At 39.0% G+C, this 26,491-nt stretch overlaps 1 protein-coding gene across 1 annotated transcript in view; it reads left to right on the top strand.

The window, feature by feature from the left end:
• LHFPL3 (LHFPL tetraspan subfamily member 3) overlaps positions 1-26,491 on the top strand; it is a 411,752-nt gene that overhangs the window by 174,395 nt on the left and 210,866 nt on the right. The gene's annotated exons all lie outside the window — the stretch shown is intronic.

Here is a 26,491-nt window from a genome sequence, read left to right as displayed (position 1 = left end):
GAGACAGAGAGCATGAGAGGGAGGAGGGTCAGAGGGAGAAGCAGACTCCCTGCCGAGCAGGGAGCCCGATGCGGGACTCGATCCAGGGACTCCAGGATCATGACCTGAGCCGAAGGCAGTCGCTTAACCAACTGAGGCACCCAGGCGCCCCGAGCATGACTCGGTTCTTATCCTTTGAGTAACTACCTTAGTATATCACCTTGTACAGGCCCTATTGGGAAGTTATACCATCAGCCAGTCTCAGTGGCTCCCAGGCCTTTGGAGAAAGGCCTTCAAGAAAATGAGGGAGTTCTTTGTGTTTTAGTTAGCTTTCAGTGCACCAGAATTGTATCATTAATTACAGTGTTTTCCCTCCCCAAAGAGGCCTGGTGACTAGTAATAAGATGAATTCGCTCAATCTGTTACGTTAATTTCTTTTTATTGGGAGGTTTAAATTGTTAAACTAATGATCTCATCCATATTTTGAAGCGAGATAATAAAACACATGCAGTTATAGTTACATTTAACCCCCAAACCATACTGAACTTGGTAAATTGCTTTAGAAGATTCCATTATATTTTTAATACTGCTTTCTTAACAGTAGAAGCAAAAGCACTACCAGAAATAAAATAAAAGAATGAACCAACAGATTAGAAAGATGTTTTACAACTTTTATTTTTCCAAATGCAGTAAATGTGTTATCCTGTTTAAGAATTCTTAAACAGAATAATACATTGAAAGGGATTATTAATCCCTTCAACTGAGGATTGAATCGTACAACTGAGTACGTACGTGGCTGGATAAATGTTTATATTTGTTGTGCATCATCCCTGATTGGGTGGCTGTTTCCAGGACTGATTGAGTCCAAGAAGTAGGAATGTGGGTGAATATTGGCACCTCAGAAATTCCACAGGTAATCATAAACCTCTAGTTTGAATGGTGATATAGTTCTTTTGAGAGTTGTTCTTTTCAGAGATGGGTGAGGGGGTTAGCCAGCTTCTGGAAATGTATTTCAGTAGCCTACTGGTTTTATCAGTATCTTTGTGACCCTTCTTATCAACTGGAGATCAATATTAGATATTTTGAAAAACAAAATAGAATTTGCTATATCCTAGTGTGTGATTTTACAAAATATTTCTTCCTAAATTTTGCTTTATAAAGCTTAACACATGCTAACATTTCACCTTTATGAAGGTAGCCAAAAGATGGTTAGTGAAATTTATATGAAAGTGAAATATATATATATATGATGTGAAATACATATATCTATAATCTCCACAATTTTGTTATTGAGCATCTTGTGTGTTGGTGAGGGATGAGATCTCTGTGGTTTTGTGCTGTCTCTTAAATCTATCCACTGTGTTTCTTTCCTCATTACTGCTGCGCTCCTTGAGACTCATCCTGTCTCATCTGGACCATTATAAACAAGGCCCTTTTGGTCCTCCTGACTTAGATCTTTCCCTCTTCTACACTCTTCCCTCCCCACAGAAGATTGTGAATTTTCTAAACACAAATCAGATTATTCACCAGCCTGAAATTCCTGAGCAAATCCTTGCCCACAGAATAAATAGTCTCTTCTGTTCATATGTGACTGTGTGCAGTTCTTTGAACACTCCATGCTCCTTCACATCTTCCAGCCTCCACTCCCAGGAATATCCCCACTGACTTTTTAAATGTGCTGTCATCCTTCAAGTGTCACATGTCCCCAAGATGCCCTCTCAGGCCTGCCCCACATTTCCTCTACTTCCAGGTGGCTTCACCCATTAGCTTACCTAGTATATAGTTACCATGGTATGTACACGTGTCATTTTGTATTGCAACTTTGTATTTACCTCTTGCCTCCTCATCTTTCTCATTAATATATCCAAAGTTTATCACAGTGTTTGGCAGAAGTACTCAATAAATGTTTATTGATTGAAGGAAGAAAAGAATAAAAAAGGAAGGAATAAGCAATTTTCGAATTTCAGATACTACTCCTTGGTTAATCAGAAGTATATTTTCACAGACTCCTTACAATATAATAAGTCAATAATATATATCACTTTAATGCCACTTTTCTTTCAACAATATCTGTTCTACTAATTTAAAAGTTATTATGCAAGATGAAGCCTTCCAAACCAGTCAACTGAACTGCTCTAGTCAGCTGGGAGGAGTTAGTGTTCTATACAACTGCTAATATGATTTAAGCTGAAGGCAAACATTTTTAGATTTGAAGTAAGAGCAAGTAAGATGTTAATAAAATTTGGACTCCATCTAAATAGAACATTTTGCATGTGGTTTTGTCGTGAATTGTAGAACTCAAGATTACCACTGTCCCCTAAATGTAGTGGTGAGTCATACCCACAAGCCATTCACTCCTTCTCTTCTGGGAACTTGACGACTATTTCCCAGGCCCTGATCATCTCTGAGGCCCACATAAAACACCCCGAGTTAAAAAAAAAATACACTGAGTTCAGAGGTTCTGGGCCAGTTGATCTGATGATGCCTAAGGCTCAGGTATGTTAAGAGAAATTAAAGGGAGTTCTAAAAATGATACATTTCCACTTGAAATAAGAGAAAAAGGAAATATTGTAACTCAAGAAAAATCTCAAAGAAAACCAAATATATTCTGCAGTTGGTCTAGACTCTGCTATTGAATTAGCTGCAGCATAGTTGATTTGATGGTTATTGTCCTTTCTCTTTTCTTTTTCTGGCTGTAATAACTAGATTGATGACAGTAAATTAGATCAATTGTACTGTGCTAGGAATCAAATTAACTGAATGGAATTTCAAAATAATCAAATTGTGGCCTACTTATTGTAAATACATTTGATCAAAGGAGTGAGAACTAGATTTCTAAAGATACCTATAAGGAAAATTATTCAGTGAAAATATACATGAATTATCAAAACTTCACATATTATTATTGAGATTTTAGGGATATTACAACAATTAATTCAGTATGGTTCATGTCCACAAGAACCATAGACTTGGTATCCTAACCATAGCACATTATTTTCTGTGTTATATATGAAATGTAATAATGCAAAACACAATTTATTTGCTAACACTGAAACTAGTTAAAACTTGTCTTTGTCTTATGGTTTGGAATTTGAAAATACATCCCACTTTTATCTACAGAGTAGGGAAGAAGTCAGTATTTAGGGCTTCAGTTCTTAAAAGATATAATACTTACCACCAAATTAAGAAAAAAAAAAGGTTTTATGCTCTTCTTATTTGAAGTCAAAAAGATATTCAGGAAAAGACCACAAAAAGAGTGTCTACATGTTGACTAAGCCACTTGGCCAGTAGGTACATATAGAGCTCTTGATTCTGACAGCCTGAATTATTGCTCCATGTTAAGATTACATTAGATCATACCTGTTGTCCAGGGTGGATCTAGGATGCGGTGTTCCACCTGCCCCATTATACACATCACCTCCTGAGGAATTTGGGTATGCTTTTTATAAAGAAGGTGAAATGCCCTTATACAGTGTAACTTGCCCAAAGTAGTTTTCTAACCCTTACAACTCAAAGGGTTTCTAACAACATTTATTTTTCCAATGTCGTATTGTTGGGCCATAAGTAGTATTTCTTATTGTTTATTTAACTCTCTTCCCAAACTAACCAGGTTTTAAGATGGTTCTGGTTAGGACTAGTTTTAAAATGTTGTTTTATGTTCATTATGTTTTAAAATGATAACACCCAGTTATATCTGAGTCCTTAGAATAGGGCATTCTTTCACACTGCCAGTGATAGTGTAAGTTTTTAAGTTTTCTGGAATATAATTAAGAAACAGTTACTAACAGTTTTATAATTCTGCAAACCTTTAACCCAGCAATCGGCTTCTAGAAATTTATATTAAAAATGTAATTACATATGTTTGCAAATACTTAATTATATAAATGTGCATCACGTTTGTAAAAAGAAAAACTAGAAAAACTTTAAATACCCCAGATAAGGAATTGGTTAACTAAATTCAACTTTATAGGACAGTAGAATACTATGAAGTTATGAAAAGATGATCACATATAATTTTAAGTGGAAAGATCAGGTTAAAACATAGAATAAACAAAGCTATCCCATTTTGGTAAAATAAACACACACATAGATGTGAAGAAGAGACTGGAAGAATTTAGCTCTTTCTGGCTTTGCATATTCATCTCTTTGCTCACCAATTTTTTCTAGATGTTCCATAATGAATGTTTATTTTATAAGAAATAATCATTTTTTTTAAAGATTTGATTTATTTATCTGAGAGAGAGAATGGGAGACAGAGAGCATGAGAGGGGGAGGATCAGAGGGAGAAGCAGACTCCCTGCTGAGCAGGGAGCCCGATGAGGGACTCGATCCTGGGACTCCAGGATCATGACCTGAGCCGAAGGCAGTTGCTTAACCAACTGAACCACCCAGGTGCCCCAAAACAGAATCATTTTTTAAAAGATTTTATTTATTTTAGAGAGGTCGAGTGTGTGTGCACACGTGCGCCCTTGCATACTCATGAGAGGGGAGAGGGGCAGAGGGAGAGGGAAAAGCAGACTCCACACTGAGCATGGAGCCCGAAGCAGGGCTCCATCCCACAGTGCTGAGATCACCACCAGAGCTGAAGCCAAGAGTTGGATACCTAATCGATTATGCCACCTCTGCTCCCCAACAGTAAAATCATTTTTATGTGCTCAAGGCAGTGATTTCCAATATGCTCTCAAATATTCTATTTCATAGTGTGATGGTGTCTGTATTTAAGAAATTCTTTTTTTTCTTAAGTCCAACCAACATTTTCCTAGTATTCCTTAGGCTCTTGTTTTATATGTCTTGTTTTGTTTTTACGTGATTGATAATGGAAAGTAACTCTTCAGCACAGTTGCATGATCCATCCTGTACTTGAAGATAGTAATCAAGTCACCTGTTCCTCTTATTTCTCCCCAGGCCGGCAATGGCTCCATTCCTTTCATCTTCATGAACCGATTTTCTATTCCTTTAATCTTTGTTGTTCATCTCTGAACCTTCTCTACTTTTTTCATGTAGAATTTGAAATACAGTGACCAAACTGGAGACAATCATAGAAAAATGTAGCTAAGACTGACTAGAGTGGAAGGAGTTGTCCTTTACCCTTAGCTATTCAAGGACATGATATGGACTTTTTTTCCCATTGTCATAGTTAATTGTGTATTCACTTTACACTTATAAATAGTTAATACGTCCCAAGGTTTTCTTTTTGTTTGCTATATTTTTATCTTATTATACTTTATTCCAATTTTTAATTTCTGCTGTTAGATTTTTGTCCTAAGTGTCTTCTCATTCATTGCTTACTCTATGTCATTAAATTGCATTCTTTTGATACTGAAATATCTCAAAAAATGTCAAGGTCATTTTCAATGCTGTCAGAGGTTTTAAGAGTAACGACAACCCTTCTGATTGAGAATTTTCCACAGATTTGGTAAATGTATTCCTGATTCTGGGTCATGAATGTTGAATACAAATACAGTGCTCTTAGGGCTGATTCCAATACACACCACATCACCTTTTCCTCCAGGTTGCATCCTCCATTCAACTACCTACCCATATTACAACAGGACAATAAACACCTTACTTCCTACCTCGTTGATGAGACATGGTGTACAGAGTCGTTAAAGCCTTTGCCATATTTCAAGAAAAACTATTTGGGTCACTATCCCTTTGCTTTTGCTGTGTAGCAACATCATAAAAAGGAATACAACTGGCTTGGTGTGCTTTGTTCTTCATAGGATTACTGTGGCAGTATTTTGTTGGCGATCATTAGCAATGGGACAGTGAGTTGGCTGAAATTTTCCTAGTCTTCAGAGATTACAAAGTCACACTGCTTATATGTAGGAGGTAGTGCATCAGAGCAAATCTCTTCAACATTTGCAGTTGTGTCAGAGTAGCGCTGGCTCCCAAAATCAATATTCAGAAAGATGAGCATGAAAGAAAATATATTACTTTTCGGTCCCTTGGACATAAATCGTACAACCAGTGGGATTTTTTTTTTTTTTTGTCTTCTAACTGCATGATTACATTCAATCATGAATAGGAGAAAACATTTTACCTGGGCTGCATTTATTTTTAAAGCCATCACACTGAAATGAGATATGGAAATGAAAAGCTTTCACATTGCTGATGTTGAAGAGCAAATTAGAAGCAGATGATGATAATTACAAAGAACAACCTTGTGTTCCCCTGGATATGCCTAAAGGTAATGAGAAAGCAGAGGGTAAAAAGTTGGAGCTGGTGAAGATGGAGAATGGTGAGCTGTCAGTGAGCTCCAGATAAAAAAGGCATAACAACATCGATCTTGATGGGTGTCGAGGGGGAAACTGTCTGAGCATGGTTGGCTGAGTTATTTTGTTTGAGAGAAAAAAAATTTAAACTCTCTGGGAATATGGCAATTGGTTAATTATCATATATATAAAATATATTTATATATACAAAAAAATAAGCACGAGGTAATGAATGTATGACTATAGTAGAAGAACCCAAATATTCAAATATGAATAAAGGCAATTAATGGAATTAGTCACTGTAACAATTATCAGAGCATGTCATTGTGAATCCCTCTCAAGTAGATTAATGACAAGTCTTTAAAAAGTTACTCTTCATTTTCAAAGATCACAGTTATAGACCAGAAGTTATATAGCGAAAAGACATCTTGTACAGATCTTTCTCCAAAGCTGAAAATGGACTTGATTACATATAATATGTACACATTTCTTTGAAATTGAACTTCACTTTCAGTTCGTTGGAATAGCATGAAAACTGAAAATATTTTTATACAGAAAATACACTTTTTTCTCCCAGTACCTCAGAGTATGCAGAGTACATCTCATACATTCTCCCATTCCTGAACTCCTACTCATACCTCAGGACTCAGCCTAGATGTACCTCCCCTGGGAAGCCTTGCCCAAGCCCTCAAGGCTCCTAAATGTTCCCAGGACAATTGCTGTGCCTATCATGTTCCCTCCTACTTAACCCCATGCGTGTTTACTTACCTGTCTCTTATGTGTCACGTCCTTGAGGCTGTATTATACTCACTGCATGTATATCCTACCATACTGTCTGATGCTAAATGATATTCATTAAATACATATAATATCACTTGGCCTTAATTTGCCCCTAAAAGGTATAGGTCAGGATTATAATCCCCATTTTATAATGAAGAAAATGAGGCTCTAAGAGCTTTTGTGATTTGCACAAGCTCATACAGACAGTTAAAGAGCTGTCTTTATTCAAACATTTGGTCATAGAAATCAAGGGAGATAGAATTTTAACAAGAGTGACCAAACAATTCTAAATGCAGCAGACATTTGGATTTAATTTAAAGAAAAACGTGTGGGGTAACATAATCTTTGAGAGCAGTCTTAGCAGAAGCCTGAGGAATGGAAACACAAATCCAGGAAATTCAGAGGAAACAAGTTGTAATGAAAGGGAAGTAATAGAAATAGCTGACTAATTCACAAAGTTTTTCATTGGAGGCCACAAAAATGTGGCCTAAGGAGGTATATTAAGAAAACTCTTTTTCAGAAGGAGAGACCTGGTGCATATTTAAAGCATGGTGCCAAGTTCTGCCTCTGGGAGATTAGAGAAGATGTATTTTCCTCTATTCTTCCTGTTAAGTACAACTAAAAACTTTGGACGTTACAGCGTTATAGACAAAACAAACATAAGGAGATTCTGAACTGTGCAGAGAAGAAGACAGATGGGCTGGGGACCATTAGGCTTCAAAGAACATGGAACTGAGTTCCTTGGGTTTTCCTAGACTTGGAACTGAAGAAACCAGGGACACAGATATGCCAGTGGGCACTGACAAAAAAAGTCCTAACAAGAGCCTGCTCTTTCTAGCCAAAGCACCAAGAAAGGGGCAGTCTAGCAAAATAGAAAACTCTTAGACTGGGCGCCTGGGTGGCTCAGTTGGTTAAGCGACTGCCTTCGGCTCAGGTCATGATCCTGGAGTCCCTGGATCGAGTCCCGCATCAGGCTCCCTGCTCGGCAGGGAGTCTGCTTCTCCCTCTGACCCTCCTCCCTCTCATGCTCTCTGTCTATCATTCTCTCTCTCTCAAATAAATAAATAAAGTCTTTAAAAAAAAAAAAAGAAAACTCTTAGACTAGACCCAGCCTACTCCAGACAAACATTATAGATGAAACTATGGTCCCACCTCCATTTGTGCCAACAGCAGCCAAATGGTGACCTTACACTTGCATATTCTTCCACTCTCTGTGCTGTAATGAGTTCCTCCCGTCCACCTGTGTTGGTGTAAGTGGAGACCACATGGGAAGCCTGGACTTCCTTTTTTACCAGGAACCAGTACTCCTCCCCTCCCCACTGGGTAAGTGCCAGAGGAGTGTTGAGCCAGTCTAGTGTCCAGCCAGACCACCCCACTACAGTGTCAGTGGAGGCTACACGGGGACCAGAACTCCCATCCCCCAGCCAGAAGTAACAAAAAGCCCACACCTTTGGGTGTCAACAGATCCCAAGGAGGGAACGTGCAGTTCTGCCTGCACCTAGAAGTAGCCACACAGACAGCTCCCCCTTCCTCTGCCAGAGTGATGTCAGAGAAAACCAGCTAAAACAGAAAGTTTAGATAAGATCTGGAGTCTCATAACATACCATGATAATATTCAAGTTTCAATCAAAAGTCACTTGTACCAAGAACCGGGCAGATCTCAAGCCAACAGAAAAAAAAGACAATCAATAGATGCCAACACCAAGATGACAGAGATGTTAGAATTATCTGACAAAGGTTTGAAAGCAACTATGATAAATGAGTAATGAGTAAGCATGAATAAGCTTGAAACAAATGAAATAAAACAGCCTCAGGAAAGAAGTAGAAAGTCCCAGCAAATAAATAGAGAATATAAAGAAAAACCACATGGAAATTTAGAACTGAAAAAGGTACTAACTGAAATTAAAAGCTCAGTGGATGGGGTCGACAACAGAATGTAGAGGTCAGGGGAATCAGTGAACTGAGAGAGAACAATAGAAGTTACTGAAGCTAAGAAACAGAGAAAAGAGACAGAAAGAAAATGAAGAAAACCTCAGGAACCTGTGGGAATAAAACAAAAGATGTAGCATTCATGTCATCACAGTCTCAGAAGAAGAGGAGAAAGAAGATGGGGCTGAAAACATACTTGAAGAACATTGGCTAAGCTGTGAATTGTGTAAGACTGTTGAATCACAGACTTGTACCTCTGAAACAAATAATATATTATATGTTAAAAAAAGAAGAAGAAGAAGAAGAAGAAGAAGAAGAAGAAGAAGAAGAAGAAGAAGAAGAAGATAGCAGAAGGGGAAGAATGAAGGGGGGAAATCGGAGGGGGAGACGAACCATGAGAGACTATGGACTCTGAGAAACAAAATGAGGGTTCTAGAGGGGAGGGCGGTGGGGGATGGGTTAGCCTGGTGATGGGTATTAAAGAGGGCACGTACTGCATGGAGCACTACATCAAAAACTAATGATGTAATGTATGGTGGTTAACAACATAATAATAATAAAAAAGAAAAAAAAATAGATGGGCATAGAAAATAAAAATCTATAAGTCCAAAAAAAAAAAAAAAAAAAAAAAACATTGGCTAAAACCTTCCCAAATCTGGGAAGAGACCTAAATTTACTGATCCAGGAAGTTGAATAGGAGAAACAGGATAAACCCAATGATATCCACACCAAGACTTTTCATAATTAAACTTATGAAAACAGACCCCTCTCCCCCCCCCAAAAAAAATCTCTAAAGCAGCCAGAATAAAATGGCAACTTACCTATAGGGGAAAACATTCACATGATGATGGATTTCCCATCAGATGCCATGGAGGAAAAGAGGAATTAGAACCTTATTTTTCAAGTGCTGAAATAAAAGACCATCCACCACAAATCCTATACTCTGCAAAAAGAATTTTTCAGGAATGAGAAAGAAATCATGGTCTCAGGTAATGGGAAACTAAGGAATTTGTCACCAGGAGACTTATCCTGAAGGAATGGCTGGAGGAAATTCTCAGAACAGAAAGGAAACAATAAGAAAAGGAACACTGGAACATTAAGAATGAAGAAAGAATGTGATAAGCGAAAATATAGGTAATATAAGCTTTCTTTTTCCTCCTGAGTTTTCTAAATTATGTTTGGCAATTGAAGCAAAAATGATAACATAATTCATTCTAAATGAATACAGGGGAAGTATTTAAGACAATCTTATAAATAAGGGAGAGAAAAAGGATGTAGAAGGAGGTAAAGTCTCTATACTTCAATCAAACTGGTTAAATCATGACACTGATAGACCGTTATAAAGTTATGTATAATAACAGACTACCTGGACCAACCACCAAAAAAAATCTATACTAAGAGATACACTAAAAGACACTACACATAAATCAAGATGGAATTATAAAAAGATGTTCAAGTAACCACAGGATGGCAGGAGAATGATAACAGAGAAACAAAAACAAGAGAACAAACAAAACAAAAAATTAAAATGATAAACTTAAGTCCTAACATATTAATGATTACTCTAAATGTAAATGGTCTAAACACAGCAAATAAAATGCAGATTGGCAGAGTGGTATTAGCGGAGGGATAGATGCATAGATTAATGCAACAAAGTAAAGAACCCCCAAATGAGCAAAGGTGCAAAAGCATTTCAATGAAGGAAAGATAGCCTTTTCCACAAATGGTGCTGGAGCAATTAGACATCCATAGGTATAAAAATGAATCTTGACCTGAATCTCAAGCCTTATACAAAAATTATTTCAAAACAGTTTATGGATTTAAATGTCAAATTATAAAATCTTTAGAAAAAAATTATTGGTGAAAATATTTGTGAGCTAAGGCTAAGGACACTTGACATCAAAATGCAGTCCATAAAAGGAAAAATTGACAAATCGGATTTTGTTAAAAATGTAAAACTATTGTTAAGAAAGTGAAAGTATAAGCTATAGAATGGGAAAATGTATTTTGCAAACCACATATTTGAGTAGCATATACGGCATATAAAGGACTCTCAAAACTCAACAGTAAAAATTGGATTGTTTAATCCAATCAGAAAACAGACATGAAAAGACACTTCATTGTTTAATCCAATCAGAAAATAGACACAAAAAGACACTTCATTGACAAGGATATACAAATGGCAAATAAACACATTAGAAGATAGTCACCATCGGGGCGCCTGGGTGGCTCAGTCGTTAAGCGTCTGCCTTCGGCTCAGGTCATGATCCCAGGGTCCTGGGATTGAGCCCCACATCGGGCTCCCTGCTCGGCGGGAAGCCTGCTTCTCCCTCTCTCACTCCCCCTGCTTGTGTTCCCTCTCTCGCTGTGCCTCTCTCTGTCAAATAAATAAATAAAATCTTAAAAAAAAAAAAAAAAGAAGATAGTCACCATCATTAGCCATTAATGACATGCAAATTAAAACCACAAGGAGACCTTCTTAGGCACCCATCAGAATGGTACAATAAAAAAATAGTGCCACCACCAAATGCTGGCAAGGATGTGGAGACACTGGATCACTCATACATTATTGGTGGGAACATAAACTGGTACAACCACTCTGAAAAGAGTTTGGCAGTTTCTTTCTTTTTAAGATTTATTGATTTATTTATTTACTTTAGAGAGAGAGAGAGCAAGAGAATGAGCATAAAAGTCGGAAGGGACAGAGAGGGAAGGAGAAGGACAAGCAGACTCCGTGGAGTGGAGGCCGATGCAGAGCTCCATCTCATGACCCTGAGATCATAACCTGAGCTGAAATCAAGAGTAGGTCATTCAACCGACTGAGCCATGGAGGGATCCCAAGAGTTTGGCAATTTCTAAGAAAACCAACCATTTAACTACCATTAACACTCAACACTTGCTCTTCTGGACATTTATTTATCCAAGAGAAATGAAGACATATATTCACAAAAAACCTGTACACAAGTATTCACAGCAGCTTCATTTGTAATAGCCAATAACTGGAAACAACCCAGATGTCCTTTAATAGATGAACAGTTAAAACAAATAGTGGTACATTCATACCAGGGAATGCAGCTCAGCAGTTAAGAGGAACAAACTATTGATACATGAAACAACCTGGATGAGTCTCCAGAGAATTATGCTGAGTGAAAAATGCCAATCCCGGAAAGCTATATACTGTATGGTTTTATTTACCTAACATTCCTTAAATAACAAAATTGTAGAAAGAGAGGACAGATTGGCGGATGCGGGGTAAAGGAGTAGGTGAGGGTATTGGAGGGGTTGTGGCTTTAAAGGACAACATGAGGGATCCTTGTAGTGATAGAAATGTTCTGTGTTTTCAATGTGTCAATGTCAATATCCTGGTTGTAATATCCTACTGTTGTTTTGCAAGATGTTACCTTTGGAGGAAATTGGGTGAAAGGTACATATTTCTTACAACTGCATATGAATCTATAATGATCTCAAAAGAGGTTTTATTTTTTTGAAACAACATGCATAGAACCAGTAGAAAGGGAAAGACTGAAGATGAGAAGAGAGAATGCAAAGAAGAAATGAGAACAGGGAGTTTTACTTTTCATTTAGGAGCTTTCCCTGGTGTTCCTGCAGTTTTAATTCCAATCCCGCTGTTTATTAAGAAGTTACAACACAGAGGAGATCTCCATTACATGGTGAGTCCTAATGCATCAAGTGGAGGCAATAATTAAAGATGGAGAGTGGCAAATACAAACACAATTTATCTCTCTTCTCCTTGTATTCTGCCTGATCGGATCCTCAGTGGTTTTCAATCTTGGCTTGATCTCCCTTGAGATAATCAAGGGAGCTTAAACAAAAATACTAGTGCCTGGATTCCCCACCACCACTACCGCAAAGATTCTGATTAAGTTGATCTAAGGTATCTCTTGGGCATTAGCATTTTTTAAAAAGGATTTATTTATTTATTTGAGAGAGAGAGAAAGAGAGAGGGTGTACATGCAAGTGGGGGGAAGGGCAGAGGGATAGGGCGAGAATCTTCAAGCAGACTTCCTGCTGAGTGTGGAGTCCCATGCGGGGCTCGATCCCACAACCAATGAGATCATGACCTGAGCCAAAACCAAGAGTCAGCAGCTTAACTGACCAAGCCACCCAGGCACCCTGTGCATTAGCACTTCTAAAGGTCTTGAAGTGATGGCCAAGTGTAGCCAGGGTTGAGAACCACTGGCCAAGTGGGGGTCCACAGCCTGTTTGAATCTTTGTGGATACGCATCATGTGTTTGTTTTAAATTGAATGTGAGGGGACAAGGTTGTGATGTGTGTAAATTATTTCACTGTGCCTCTAGAGACAGAGTTCAGTACATCTTTTAGGTAGAGGTCATATTTATAAATGACATCAACTAACATGGTTGTCAGCTCTCCCAAGACTTCCCTGTATGCCTCACTGGCCTTCTTTCAGCTCCTAGGACATTCCATGTTGTCTTTTGCCACAGAGTTTTCGATATGTGCCATTGTCCTACCCAGAGCAAGAAGTCCCTCTCATACAACCCCAATCTTCTTTCCCTCCTTTGCCTAATTAATCTCCTTCAACTCCCATTCACTTTTTAACCTCTGCAGAGAAGTCCAGCCTCTTAGGCTACCATGAACACCTCCTTCCCAGTACTTGACACAGTTACAACTTTACAGTTATTTTTTTTAAGATTTTATTTATTTATTTGACAGAAAGAGATACAGTGAGAGAGGGAACACAAGCAGGGGGAGTGGGAGAGGGAGAAGCAGACTCCCCGCTAAGCAGGAAGCCCAATGCGGGCTTGATCCCAGGACCCCGGGATCATGACCTGAGCCGAAGGCAGATGCTTAATCTATTGGGCCACCCAGGCACCCCACAATTTTACAGTTATTTTATAATTATTCCATAATGTGTGTCTCTCCCACTAGACTGGAAACTCTTGGGGGCAGAAACTCTTGGGGGCAGAAATCCCTCTTGTAAAAAGCTCACTATTTTCTCCCCAGCCACCAGCCTACTGCCTCTGATATCCTGTAGGTGCTCTGTAAATAATTTGTTGCCTCAATGAACCAACCAATCTCTATTTAGAAACTTGGGAAGTATTCACCAGAGATAGAGGATGTCACAAAAGCAGTTAACTAGGAATGGTTCAGCTGAAAACTAGTTCACAGGACCTTGGGCAGGTCACTCATTCTCCCTGGGGCTCCCTGTTTGTGTTTGTGAAATGGGGATGGTTCTCGAACTTGGCGGCACATGTTAAAAACCATTGGGGAAACTTAAAATAGCAATATGTGGGACTCAACACAGATGTTCTTGTTTAACTCATTTGAGGTAGAACTCAGGTATTAGACATTTTTAAATGCTCCAGAGTGATGAGATATGCAGTCAAAGTTGAGAACCACTAGCTGGGCTTAATGATGTCTAAAACCTGGCACAGTTACAAAATTTTAGCATCATGTAAAGCAACCTACCTCCTTTAGCAATGACCCTCCTTTCCTCTGAGATAGTTTACACTGAAGGGAATCCAAGCCCATGACCGCTCGGGGGCAGACACAAAGTGAAAGATACTTATAACCTACCACATTCATTCTTTTCCCTGCTTCTTTCGCTTTCAGTTGTGGTGTTTGGTAGAGAGCCAACCCTCCACAGACTTGGCCCACTGGCACCTTACGTAGTGAGATTGTGGGATGGTGTATGAGGTACAAGGAAATTGGGAATTAATTATTGATATAAAGACAGTAAATAAAAATTTGCTCCTTTGATTGTGAACTTTCTGATTTTCAAAATAGCGGCTTAAAAACACATCTTTCCATCCAAATGCCCAGGGGGATTCATCTGCATTGAAGATTAATTCCCTGAGAGGTTTTACTCTTTAACAGTCTCCTGGTTTGGTTTTTAATATTTGGCACTAAAAATAAAGTCTGATGCCAAATTTCATTTGTTGTCACTCTTTAAGCTGTAATTGACTCTAAGATCTAAAAGAACTCATTGGGTTCCATGACTTTGATCCATGACAGAGGAGTACCCCGTTCAAAGAACTGGGATCACAAAATGCAAATAGCGAGAGAGTTTGCTAGCCAGGCGTCAGAGAGACTGTTCCAGAAGTAAAAAGCCAGGGCTGTGTCCTCCAGCTTCCTCCAGGCTGTATTTATTATTTTTTGCTGTTGTTTACTGGCATTGTGACATAAACCTCGGCTGATTAGTAGAATGACTGGAATTATAAAGAAATTGTGCCTTGTAGTAGTATGATTTCATTCTAATTAGAAAAATTCATTGGCATAAGAAACAAAAGCGTTATGAGGAGAAAGAATTGTTTCCATCTCTTGGCAGCCCTTGAGATGAGGTACACTGGGGGTCCATCTGGAGGGTATGGGGGATCCATGTGTGGAAAATACCAGGACCTTTTAAGTCTTTGGGTGGCACTCAGGAAGAATTGCCCTCTTCATTCTTAGCGGTGTAGACGAATACATCTCCTCCCCAGCCTGAGTCACTCTGATCAGGTGAGTGCTCGGGAAGCCTGTTCCTGTCATGAAGCCAGAAGGGTGCTATTTGAGCCCATTCTCTAGTGGGTCAGTTACTTAAATGGTGTCCTCCCAAGTGCACGATGTACCACTAAAAGATAGAGGCCTGAATGTACTTGTAAGTAGGTTAGGCATAGAAAGACCTTTTATTTTGGGAGTAGGGGGAGGCAAACAAAATGGCTGACTTTCTATTTTTCTGTAGTGGGGAGAGGAGAGTAAAAGAAACTCCCCTTTCTCTACTTCTACCCATCAAACAAAATAACTCTGGCCATATTCCACCAGTAACTCCTCTTTTAGAGCGGAGGCAACCTCAGGAAGAATTAAGGCTTTTGACCATTCACACTTTAGTCTGAATTATGCATATTGGAAAATCAGGTCACTTTCCTCCTTGGGAAAGTCAACCATAAAGAGAGACTGAGAGTCTGGATTGGGAGGGAGCTGAGTGAGGTTAATTTCAGAGAATAAGGGAAGAAGGTTTGAGTGGGGTCCCAGGGTGGGGAATTTTAAATGGTTAGAAGCAATCTGAGTCCTCCTAATGCCTGAGCCTAGGAGTGAGGTCTGGGAGTCAGGAGTGTTACAGGCAGGGCTGACCAGAGGCCATTTAAAATACTTTGTATTGTGCCTAAATTTAACCATTGAACAACGTAGCAGCAACGAAAATATACTTCCTGCCACATTGGGTGTGTACATTGCTGTAGGCAAATAAGGGATTTGGTTCTCTTAACCTAAAAATTAGGAAGTCTGACTTCCTTAGGAAAACCTGCACAATTGGTCAGAGGGTAGCCAACTGCTCTCCTAATCTCTCTGTCTGGATACTCAGACACTGATCCTACACTGCCTTCCATCCTCCTCTTGGATCCTGAAGGCCAGAGAACTCCACAGTGGGCTTCGAGGGCTCCCAGGACTCACAGAGAGTGTCTGTGCAATGGGCACACACAGAGAATATAAGGGAATCCATTTCTAGATCCTCAGTGTGTGCACGTATACTCTTTCCTAAAACTGATCTGCCAGAGAGGGGGCTTGCAGTGAACATGTTGGGATTCAGCTCCTTCCTACCTCTCCTTCATACTCACCTGTTTCCTGCTTTATAAAAAGTGTTCATCACAACACTTAGTCAGGGCTGTGTCTTCCCTGTCTTAGACACATTTCTGTTACCGGCCAAGCATGGTCTCAGAGAGCAAGTATGCTGGTTCTATGAGATGTTCTGAAGTCCCATAGTGATGGTAGTTTTTCCTTTAATGACCTCACTTTTCCCATTCCCCAACTATTATCAAAGAATGCGTTGCTCCTGAGGGAGAGTTTTTTGAGAGCGAAACAAACCATAAAAACAAATATTGAAGATGACAGCAGTTTATTTGATTCTTGCAACAAACTCTTGGCAGAGCTTCACGCCCTATCTACCTCTCTATTTGAGAATTAAAAATCCAAAGTGAGGAGGTGGCTGTCACAAAGATGTGTATTAACACATTTGTTAAACCGAAACATGAGGCTAGACTGTTTCTCATGAAATGTGAGTTTGTCAAGCCAATTATTTGACAATAAAGACTGCTTTGCCAATTATATCAAAGGGATCTTCCATAAATTGAATGAGCTAGATCTAAAGTTCCAGAGTTTTGACCAAAATTTGTCATGTTATAAAAAAGTTTATGTTGGCGAGTGGGTATTGAACGGTATTTTTTTTCCTCCAACTATTTCTGAGTACCTGGAGTTAAAGAAGATGCCTTTAAGTGAAAGAAAGCAGGTATAATGGATAGTCATTTGAGAAATCTTTGTAAAGTCTTTTTGGTACACTCTCAGACCTGATAAAGTTAATGACTCTAATGAATAAGTTAATGACTCTAATTAATAAGTATCACATGCTTTTACTAGACAGGTTTCTATTTTCTAAAATGAATTAAAATTTGCCTGAGGCAGGGGGGTGGGGGGATGGGCAAAATTGGAGAAGGGAGGGGGTCAAAAGATACAGACTTCCGGTTGTATAAAATAAATAAGTCATGGGCATGTAATGTACACCATGGCAACTATAGTTAATAATAATAAAAAAGATTTGAAATTTCCTAAGAGAGTAAATCTTAAAAGTTCTCATCACAAGAACAAATTTGTAACCGTATGGTGATGGATATTAACTAGACTTACTGTGGTGATTATTTTGCAACATATACAAATATGGAATCACTATGTTATACACCTGAAACTAGTGTTATATGTCAATTATACCCCGATTTTAAAAAATGAGTTAAAAGATCTAAACATTAACCTTAATTTTAATGTTATAATACTAAACTTAATTAAATTATCTGATGAAATAACTTTAAGTGAAATTGTTATTAACTAAATTATTAAATAATTTTTGAATAGATCACCCTGCCATTTTTGGCATATAACTCAAAATCTGTTCAAATAATTGTTTGGTATTATTATTATTAAAGACGAAAAATAGGAATCAAATTGAAAATGAGCCCTGTTTCATCTTAGTAATAAATATTAATCTAGGAATATATGAATTTGATTAACCATAAGAATAACAACACACCATTAAGAGCTGCATTTCTAGGAACAGTTTACTTTGATAGCTTATCAAAATTTATAATTTACATACATTGTTTTGATCACTCATACACTACTAATATTTATATGTTACTAGTAATTATAAATTCTTCATTTGGAAGAAAAAGTTAAAACTTTTTGCAACCTATAGTTTTAAAAACTTTAATTTATATACTTCTTTGTTTCAGATAGCTAGGATAGGATAATCAAGAAAAGATTTTCAAGGGTGAAAATATATCATGTTTGAATAATAATTCGTGGGGACAGTGGAAGTCAAATACAAGTTAATGGAGCAAAGGAATGGTATAAAAATTCCTGCCAAAAAGAGCTTGGGCCTCATTTTTTTAAAATGAATGATAATGGGTATCCAATCTCTATGGTATTTAAATTCCATTGGATATGTTTAAAAGAGTGATGTAAGAGTTTTGTTTGAGAATATTGATATATTTCCTTTATAACTTCTTAATTTTACAATAAAGAATTTTAGATGCTAACTTGAAAAATGTACAAAGGGGGTACATTAGTTTCTTTAAATTTGGGGGCAGGGCTGGAATATATGAACAGAAATGTTTTGGAGACCCTTGTCTTCGAGCTCTTCTTTCTCTTCCAACAAAGCTCTCTTCCTCTTTCCCTCAGGACACTCACTGCTCCCTTCCCACATGACAGGCTAATACTTACTTTGGTGTGGGTGATTGTTAATCACTTACTCTTCTTTTTTTTTTTTTTTTATTCTTATGTTAATCCCCATACATTACATCATTAGTTTTAGATGAAGTGTTCCATGATTCATTGTTTGTGCATAACACCCAGTGCTCCATGCAGAATGTGCCCTCCTCAATACCCACCACCAGGCTAACCCATCCTCCCACCCCCCTCCCCTCTAGAACACTGTTTGTTTTTCAGAGTCCATCGTCTCTCATGGTTCGTCTACCCCTCCGATTTCCCCCACTTCATTCTTCCCCTCCCGCTACCTTCTTCTTCTTCTTCTTTTTTTTTTTTCTTAACATATATTGCATTATTTGTTTCAGAAGTACAGATCTGAGATTCAACAGTCTTGCACAATTCACAGCGCTTACCAGAGCACATACCCTCCCCAGTGTCTATCACCCAGTCACCCCATCCCTCCCACCCCACCCCCCACTCCAGCAACCCTCAGTTTGTTTCCTGCGATTAAGAATTCCTCATATCAGTGAGATCATATGATACACGACTTTCTCTTTTTGACTTATTTCACTCAACATAATACTCTCCAGTTCCATCCACGTCGTTGCAAATGGCAAGATCTCATTCCTTTTGATGGCTGCATAATATTCCATTGTATATATATACCACATCTTCTTTATCCATTCATCTGTCGATGGACATCTTGGCTCTTTCCACAGTTTGGCTATTGTGGACATTGCTGCTATAAACATCGGGGTGCACGTACCCCTTCGGATCCCTACTTTTGTATCTTTGGGGTAAATACCCAGTAGTGCAATTGCTGGATCATATGGTAGCTCTATTTTCAACTTTTTGAGGAACCTCCATACAGTTTTCCAGAGTGGCTGCACCAGCTTGCATTCCCACCAACAGTGTAGAAGGGTTCCGCTTTCTCCGCATCCCCACCAACATCTGTCGTTCCCTGACTTGTTAATTTTAGCCATTCTGACTGGTGTGAGGTGGTATCTCATTGAGGTTTTGATTTGGATTTCCCTGATGCTGAGCGATATTGAGCACTTTTTCATGTGTCTGTTGGCCATTTGGATGTCTTCTTTGGAAAAATGTCTGTTCATGTCTTCTGCCCATTTCTTGATTGGATTCTTTGTTCTTTGAGTGTTGAGTTTGATGAGTTCTTTATAGATTTTGGATACTAGCCCTTTATCTGATATGTCATTTGCAAATATCTTCTCCCATTCTGTCGGTTGTCTTTTGGTTTTGTTGACTGTTTCTTTTGCTGTGCAAAAGCTTTTTATCTTGATGAAGTCCCAATAGTTCATTTTTGCCCTTGCTTCCCTTGCCTTTGGCGATGTTTCTAGGAAGAAGTTGCTTCGGCTGAGGTCAAAGAGGTTGCTGCCTGTGTTCTCCTTTAGGATTTTGATGGACTTCTGTCTCACATTGAGGTCTTTCAACCATTTGGAGTCTATTTTTGTGTGTGATGTAAGAAAATGGTCCAGTTTCATTCTTCTGCATGTGGCTGTCCAATTTTCCCAACACCATTTGTTGAAGAGACTGTCTTTGTTCCATTGGACATTCTTTCCTGCTTTGTCAAAGATGAGTTGACCATAGAGTTGAGGGTCCATTTCTGGGCTCTCTATTCTGTTCCATTGATCTATGTGTCTGTTTTTGTGCCAGTACCATGCTGTCTTGATGATGACAGCTTTGTAATAGAGCTTGAAGTCCGGAATTGTGATGCCACCAGCTTTGCTTTTCTTTTTCAATATTCCTCTGGCTAAGCGGGGTCTTTTCTGGTTCCATACAAATTTTAGGATTATTTGTTCCATTTCTTTGAAAAAAGTGGATGGTATTTTGATGGGGATTGCATTGAATGTGTAGATTGCTCTAGGTAGCATTGACATCTTCACAATATTTGTTCTTCCAATCCATGAGCATGGAACGTTTTTCCATTTCTTTGTGTCTTCCTCAATTTCTTTCATGAGTATTTTATAGTTTTCTGAGTACAGATCCTTTGTCTCTTTGGTTAGATTTATTCCTAGGTATCTTATGGTTTTGGATGTAATTGTAAATGGGATCGACTCCTTAATTTCTCTTTCTTCTGTCTTGTTGTTGGTGTATAGGAATGCCACTGACTTCTGTGCATTGATTTTATATCCTGCCACTTTACTGAATTCCTGTATGAGTTCTAGCAGTTTTGGGGTGGAGTCTTTTGGGTTTTCCACATAAAGTATCATATCATCTGCAAAGAGTGAGAGTTTGACTTCTTCTTTGCCAATTTGGTGCCTTTTATTTCTTTTTGTTGTCTGATTGCTGTGGCTAGGACTTCCAATACTATGTTGAATAGCAGTGGTGATAGTGGACATCCCTGCCGCGTTCCTGACCTTAGGGGGAAAGCTCTCAGTTTTTCCCCATTGAGAATAATATTTGCTGTAGGTTTTTCATAGATGGCTTTTATGATATTGAGGTATGTACCCTCTATCTCTATACTCTGAAGAGTTTTGATCAAAAAAGGATGCTGTACTTTGTCAAAAGCTTTTTCTGCATCTATTGAGAGGATCATATGATTCTTGTTCTTTCTTTTGTTAATGTATTGTATCACATTGATTGATTTGCGGATTTGAACCAACCTTGCAGCCTAGGGATAAATCCCACTTGGTCATGGTGAATAATCCTTTTAATGTACTGTTGGATCCTATTGGCTAGTATTTTGGTGAGAATTTTTGCATCCATGTTCATCAGGGATATTGGTCTGTAATTCTCCTTTTTGATGGGGTCTTTGTCTGGTTTTGGGATCAAGGTGATGCTGGCCTCATAAAATGAGTTTGGAAGTTTTCCTTCCATTTCTATTTTTTGGAACAGTTTCAGAAGAATAGGTATTAATTCTTCTTGAAATGTTTGGTAGAATTCCCCTGGGAAGCCATCTGGCTCTGGGTTTTTGTTTTTTGGGAGATTTTTGATGACTGCTTCAATTTCCTTAGTGGTTATAGGTCTGTTCAGGTTTTCTATTTCTTCCTGGTTCAGTTTTGGTAGTTGATACATCTCTAGGAATGCATCCATCTCTTCCAGGTTATCTAATTTGCTGGCATAGAGTTGCTCATAATATGTTCTTATAATTGTTTGTATTTCTTTGGTGTTGGTTGTGATCTCTCCTCTTTCATTCATGATTTTGTTGATTTGGGTCATTTCTCTTCTCTTTTTGATAAGTCTGGCCAGGGGTTTATCAATCTTGTTAATTCTTTCAAAGAACCAGCTCCTAGTTTCATTGATCTGTTCTACGGTTCTTTTAGTTTCTATTTCATTGATTTCTGCTCTGATCTTTATTATTTCTCTTCTCCTGCTGGGTTTAGGCTTTCTTTGCTGTTCTTTCTCCAGCTCCTTTAGGTGTAGGGTTAGGTTGTGTACTTGAGACCTTTCTTGTTTCTTGAGGAAGGCTTCTATTGCTATATACTTTCCTCTTAGGACTGCCTTTGCTGCATCCCAAAGATTTTGAACAGTTGTGTTTTCATTTTCATTGGTTTCCATGTATTTTTTTAATTCTTCTTTAATTTCCTGGTTGACCCATTCATTCTTCAGTACGATGCTCTTTAACCTCCATGTATTTGAGTTCTTTCTGACTTTCCTCTTGTGATTGAGTTCTAGTTTCAAAGCATTGTGGTCTGAAAATAGACAGGGAATGATCCCAATCTTTTGGTACCAGCTGAGACCTGATTTATGACCTAGGATGTGATCAATTCTGGAGAATGTTCCATGGGCACTAGAGAAGAATGTTTATTCCGTTGCTTTGGGATGGAATGTTCTGAATATGTCTGTGAAGTCCATTTGGTCCAGTGTGTCATTTAAAGTCTTTATTTCCTTGTTGATCTTTTGCTTAGACGATCTGTCCATTTCAGTGAGGGGGGTGTTAAAGCCCCCCACTATTATTGTATTGTTGTCGATGTGTTTCTTTGCTTTTGTTATTAATTGCCTTATATAATTGGCTGCTCCCATGTTAGGGGCATAGATATTTACAATTGTTAGATCTTCTTGTTGGATAGATCCTTTAAGTAGGATATAGTGTCCTTCCTCATCTCTTATTACAGTCTTTGGTTTAAAATCTAATTTGTCTGATATAAGGATTGCCACCCCAGCTTTCTTTTGGTGTCCATTAGCATGGTAAATGGTTTTCCACCCCCTCACTTTCAATCTGGGGGTGTCTTTGGTTCTAAAATGAGTCTCTTGCAGACAGCATATCGATGGGTCTTGTTTTTTAATCCAGTCTGTTAGCCTGTGTCTTTTGATTGGGGCATTTAGCCCATTTACATTCAGGGTAACTCTTGAAAGATAGGAATTTAGTGCCATTGTATTGCCTGTAAGGTGACTGTTACGTATATTGTCTGTGTTCCTTTCTGGTCTATGTTGCTTTTAAGCTCTCTCTTTACTTAGAGGACCCCTTTCAAGATTTCCTGTAGGGCTGGTTTTGTGTTTGCAAATTCCTTTAGTTTTTGTTTGTCCTGGAAGCTTTTTATTTCTCCTTCAATTTTCAATGACAGCCTAGCTGGATAGAGTATTCTTGGCTGCATATTTTTCTCATTTAGTGCTCTGAATATATCCTGCCAGTCCTTTCTGGCCTGCCAGGTCTCTGTGGATAGGTCTGTTGCCAATCTAATGTTTCTACCCTTGTAGGTTACATATCTCTTCTCCCGAGCTGCTTTCAGGATTTTCTCTTTGTCTATGAGACTCGTAAGTTTTACTATTAGATGTCGGGGTGTTGACCTATTTTTATTGATTTTGAGAGGGGTTCTCTGTGCTTCCTGGATTTTCTTTTCTTTTTTTTTTTTTTTAAGATTTTATTTATTTATTTGACAGAGAGAGACACAGCGAGAGAGGGTACACAAGCAGGCAGAGTGGGAGAGGGAGAAGCAGGCTCCCCGCAGAGCAGGGAGCCCGATGCGGGACTCGATCCCAGGACCCTGGGATCATGACCTGAGCCGAAGGCAGTCGCTTAACCAACTGAGCCACCCAGGCGCCCGCTTCCTGGATTTTCATGCCTGTTTCTTTCCCCAAATTAGGGAAGTTCTCTGCTATAATTTGCTCCATTATACCTTCTGGCCCTTTCTCTCTTTCTTCTTCTTCTGGGATCCCAATTATTCTAATGTTGTTTCGTCTTATGGTATCGCTTATCTCTCGAATTCTGCCCTCGTGATCCAATAGTTGTTTATCTCTCTTTTTCTCAGCTTCTTTATTTTCCATCATTTCATCTTCTATATTACTGATTCTCTCTTCTGCCTCATTTATTCTAGCACTTAGCGCCCCCATTTTTGATTGCACCTCATTAATAGCCTTTTTGATTTCTACTTGGTTGGATTTTAGCTCTTTTACTTCTCCAGAAAGGGTTTCTCTAATAACTTCCATATTTTTTTCAAGCCCAGCTAGTATCTTTAAAGTGATGTTTCTGAACTCTAGATCTGACATCGTACTAATGTCCGTATTGAGTAGGTCCCTGGCAGTCGGTACTACCTCTTGTTCTTTTTGTTGAGGTGATTTTTTCCGTCTTGTCATTTTGTGCAGAGGAGAATAGATTAATGAGAGAACAAAATGCTAGCAGAGTAACCACATCCCCGGAAAATATACTCTAAACAAATCAGAAAAGACCTGAAGCAGTGGGATAAGAAAGGGAAAGAGAGAAAAAAGAAAAAGATAAAGATAAAAACAAAAACAAACAAAACAAAACAACAACAACAAAAGAAACACCACAGTGTGATCAAATATGATCTATATGGTATATAGATCAGTGCCACACACTAGATTTGGGGTGTATTTTGGTCTTTTAGAAGAAAGTGCCTCCCAAAATTTTAAAGAAAGAAAAACTTATATATGTATAAAAATAAGGGTTGATATGATGAAGGGATGGAATATGACTGTAAAAATGGAAATTATAAAAAATTTTATAAAAGGAATTGATAAGAAGTTGTTTGAAAATAGAAAGAAGAGGATTTAAAAAAAGAAAAAAGAAAAAGAAAAAAAAAAGGGAGAGGATGTGATCAGGCAGGGGAATAGAAAACACCATATACTAGAGATTTAGGGTATATTTTAATCTGTTAGAAGAAACTATCTCAAAATTTTAAAGAGAGAACAACTTATATGTATAAGCCAAAAATACGGGTAACTACTATGAAGGGATAGAATATGACTCTAAAAATGAAAAATAAAAAAATTTTTTTTAAAAAAAAGGGATTGATAAGATGTTGGTTGAAAAAGGGAAAAAGAAAAATTCAAAAAGAAATAAAAAGACAAAAAGACAGTTAAAAAAATTAACCTTGAAAGACTAAAGAATTATGGTAAAAAAGCCGTGAATTCTATGTGCATTATTCCCCTAGCGCTGGAGTTCTGCCGTTCTCATTGATCGGTAAACTTGGTCTTGGCCGGCTGTTCTCGCTGATCTTCTGGGGAGGGGCCTGTTGCCGTGGTTTCCAAATGTCTCTGCCGGAGGCGGAAGTGCCCCGCCCTTGCCCCCTCCCGGCTAAGTCATCTGCTCGGGTTTGCTCTCCGCGGCTTTTGTTCCCTGCGAGCTTTCCGTACAGCTTTGGAGGCGGAGAGTGAGAATGGCGGCCTCCTAATCTCCGCCCCGGAGGAGCCGAGAATTGGGGCCCCGCTCCTCAGTGAGCCCCCAGAGAAAAGCCGTCAGTCACTCCCGTCTCCCCAGTCTCCGGCCGCACCCCGTGCTCGCCCGGCCTGTGACCGCGCGTTTCTATCTCTGGCACCCGACCCGTGTGGAGTCTCCAAACCCAGCAGATCCCTGCGGTGCACTCCCGCGCGGCTCCTCCCGGGGGAGGAAGGTGAGTCTCCCCGGATCTGCCGCTTGTTGGGTCCCTGCTGCTGGAGCAGGGGCCCGACTGTGCCGCGGATCCCGGTTTATGGCGACCCCGAGCTGAGAGCCCGCGCCTGGGCTCCGCCTCTGCAGCCGGCTTCCCTGCTCCGATACCTGGGAGCTCTGCCGCACTCAGGCGCCCCCGGTCTTTCTGTGACCCCGAGGGTCCTGAGACCACGCTGTCCCGGAGGGTTCCACCCCCCGCTTAGCCACCAGAGTGACGTCCCTCGGCGGGGCAGACTTTTAAAAGTTCTGATTTTGAATCACTTACTCTTCTCAAAAGGTGTTTGTGTTGTACAAAGTTTTCCTTGAAACAATTAATAGAGTGTAAAAGAATGATGTTTGAATGAGAATTTTCAGCCAAGGACAAAGGCATTTGAGGGAAGAGGAAAAGTTCCCAGAACTCACATGGGTGTTCTGAGATTTGCTGGGCCTTCTCTGATTTCAGGTAATAATACTGCACTGTCAGGAGAGGTGGCATGTACAACTTCATGGCTCAAAGCGAATTTCGGTTAAACTCATGACTAAGAAAATTAAACTCAGTCAAGAGGTGTCACTTTTTATATTTTAATGATATTTTTGATGCTTCCTGCTCCAACATTTTAAAAAAGCTAATGATTTGCATTCTTAGGTTTGTTTGTGTTTCTTTTATGTTACATGGACTCAGTTTTCTCCCAACAGAGCACTGTGTCAAGGAAACATCTTTGTTTTTTTTTCCTTTACAAAAACCCCTCTAAGTAGGTCAAGGTCAAGGCTTTGATGACTGTGTTGACTATTAGTTTTATGTTGCCTAGGAGCCATAGACAATAAATGATATAGGGAAGACAAGCCTGCTATGCACAGATGTCTGTTTGTGCTTCCGGGGAGAACAACTTTAGCCAGTCATACTGGGGGATGGCCAGGAGCCTCATTTTTACAAAGGGACAATTATAAATTATAAACGGGGCTGTCCTTGGCATTAGTGGAATTCAGCCTGCCTATTTCTTTGGATTTCTGTAATTGTCAAGGTCTTGCTAATGGTACCAGCTCACTGAAA

The sequence above is a fragment of the Mirounga leonina genome, unplaced genomic scaffold (assembly GCF_011800145.1).
Source record: "Mirounga leonina isolate KUSES-001 unplaced genomic scaffold, KU_Mleo_1.0 Mir_174, whole genome shotgun sequence".
NCBI lineage: Eukaryota > Metazoa > Chordata > Mammalia > Carnivora > Phocidae > Mirounga > Mirounga leonina.
Note: the sequence above shows the minus strand (reverse complement) of the source record. Positions and strands in the feature narration are given on the sequence as shown.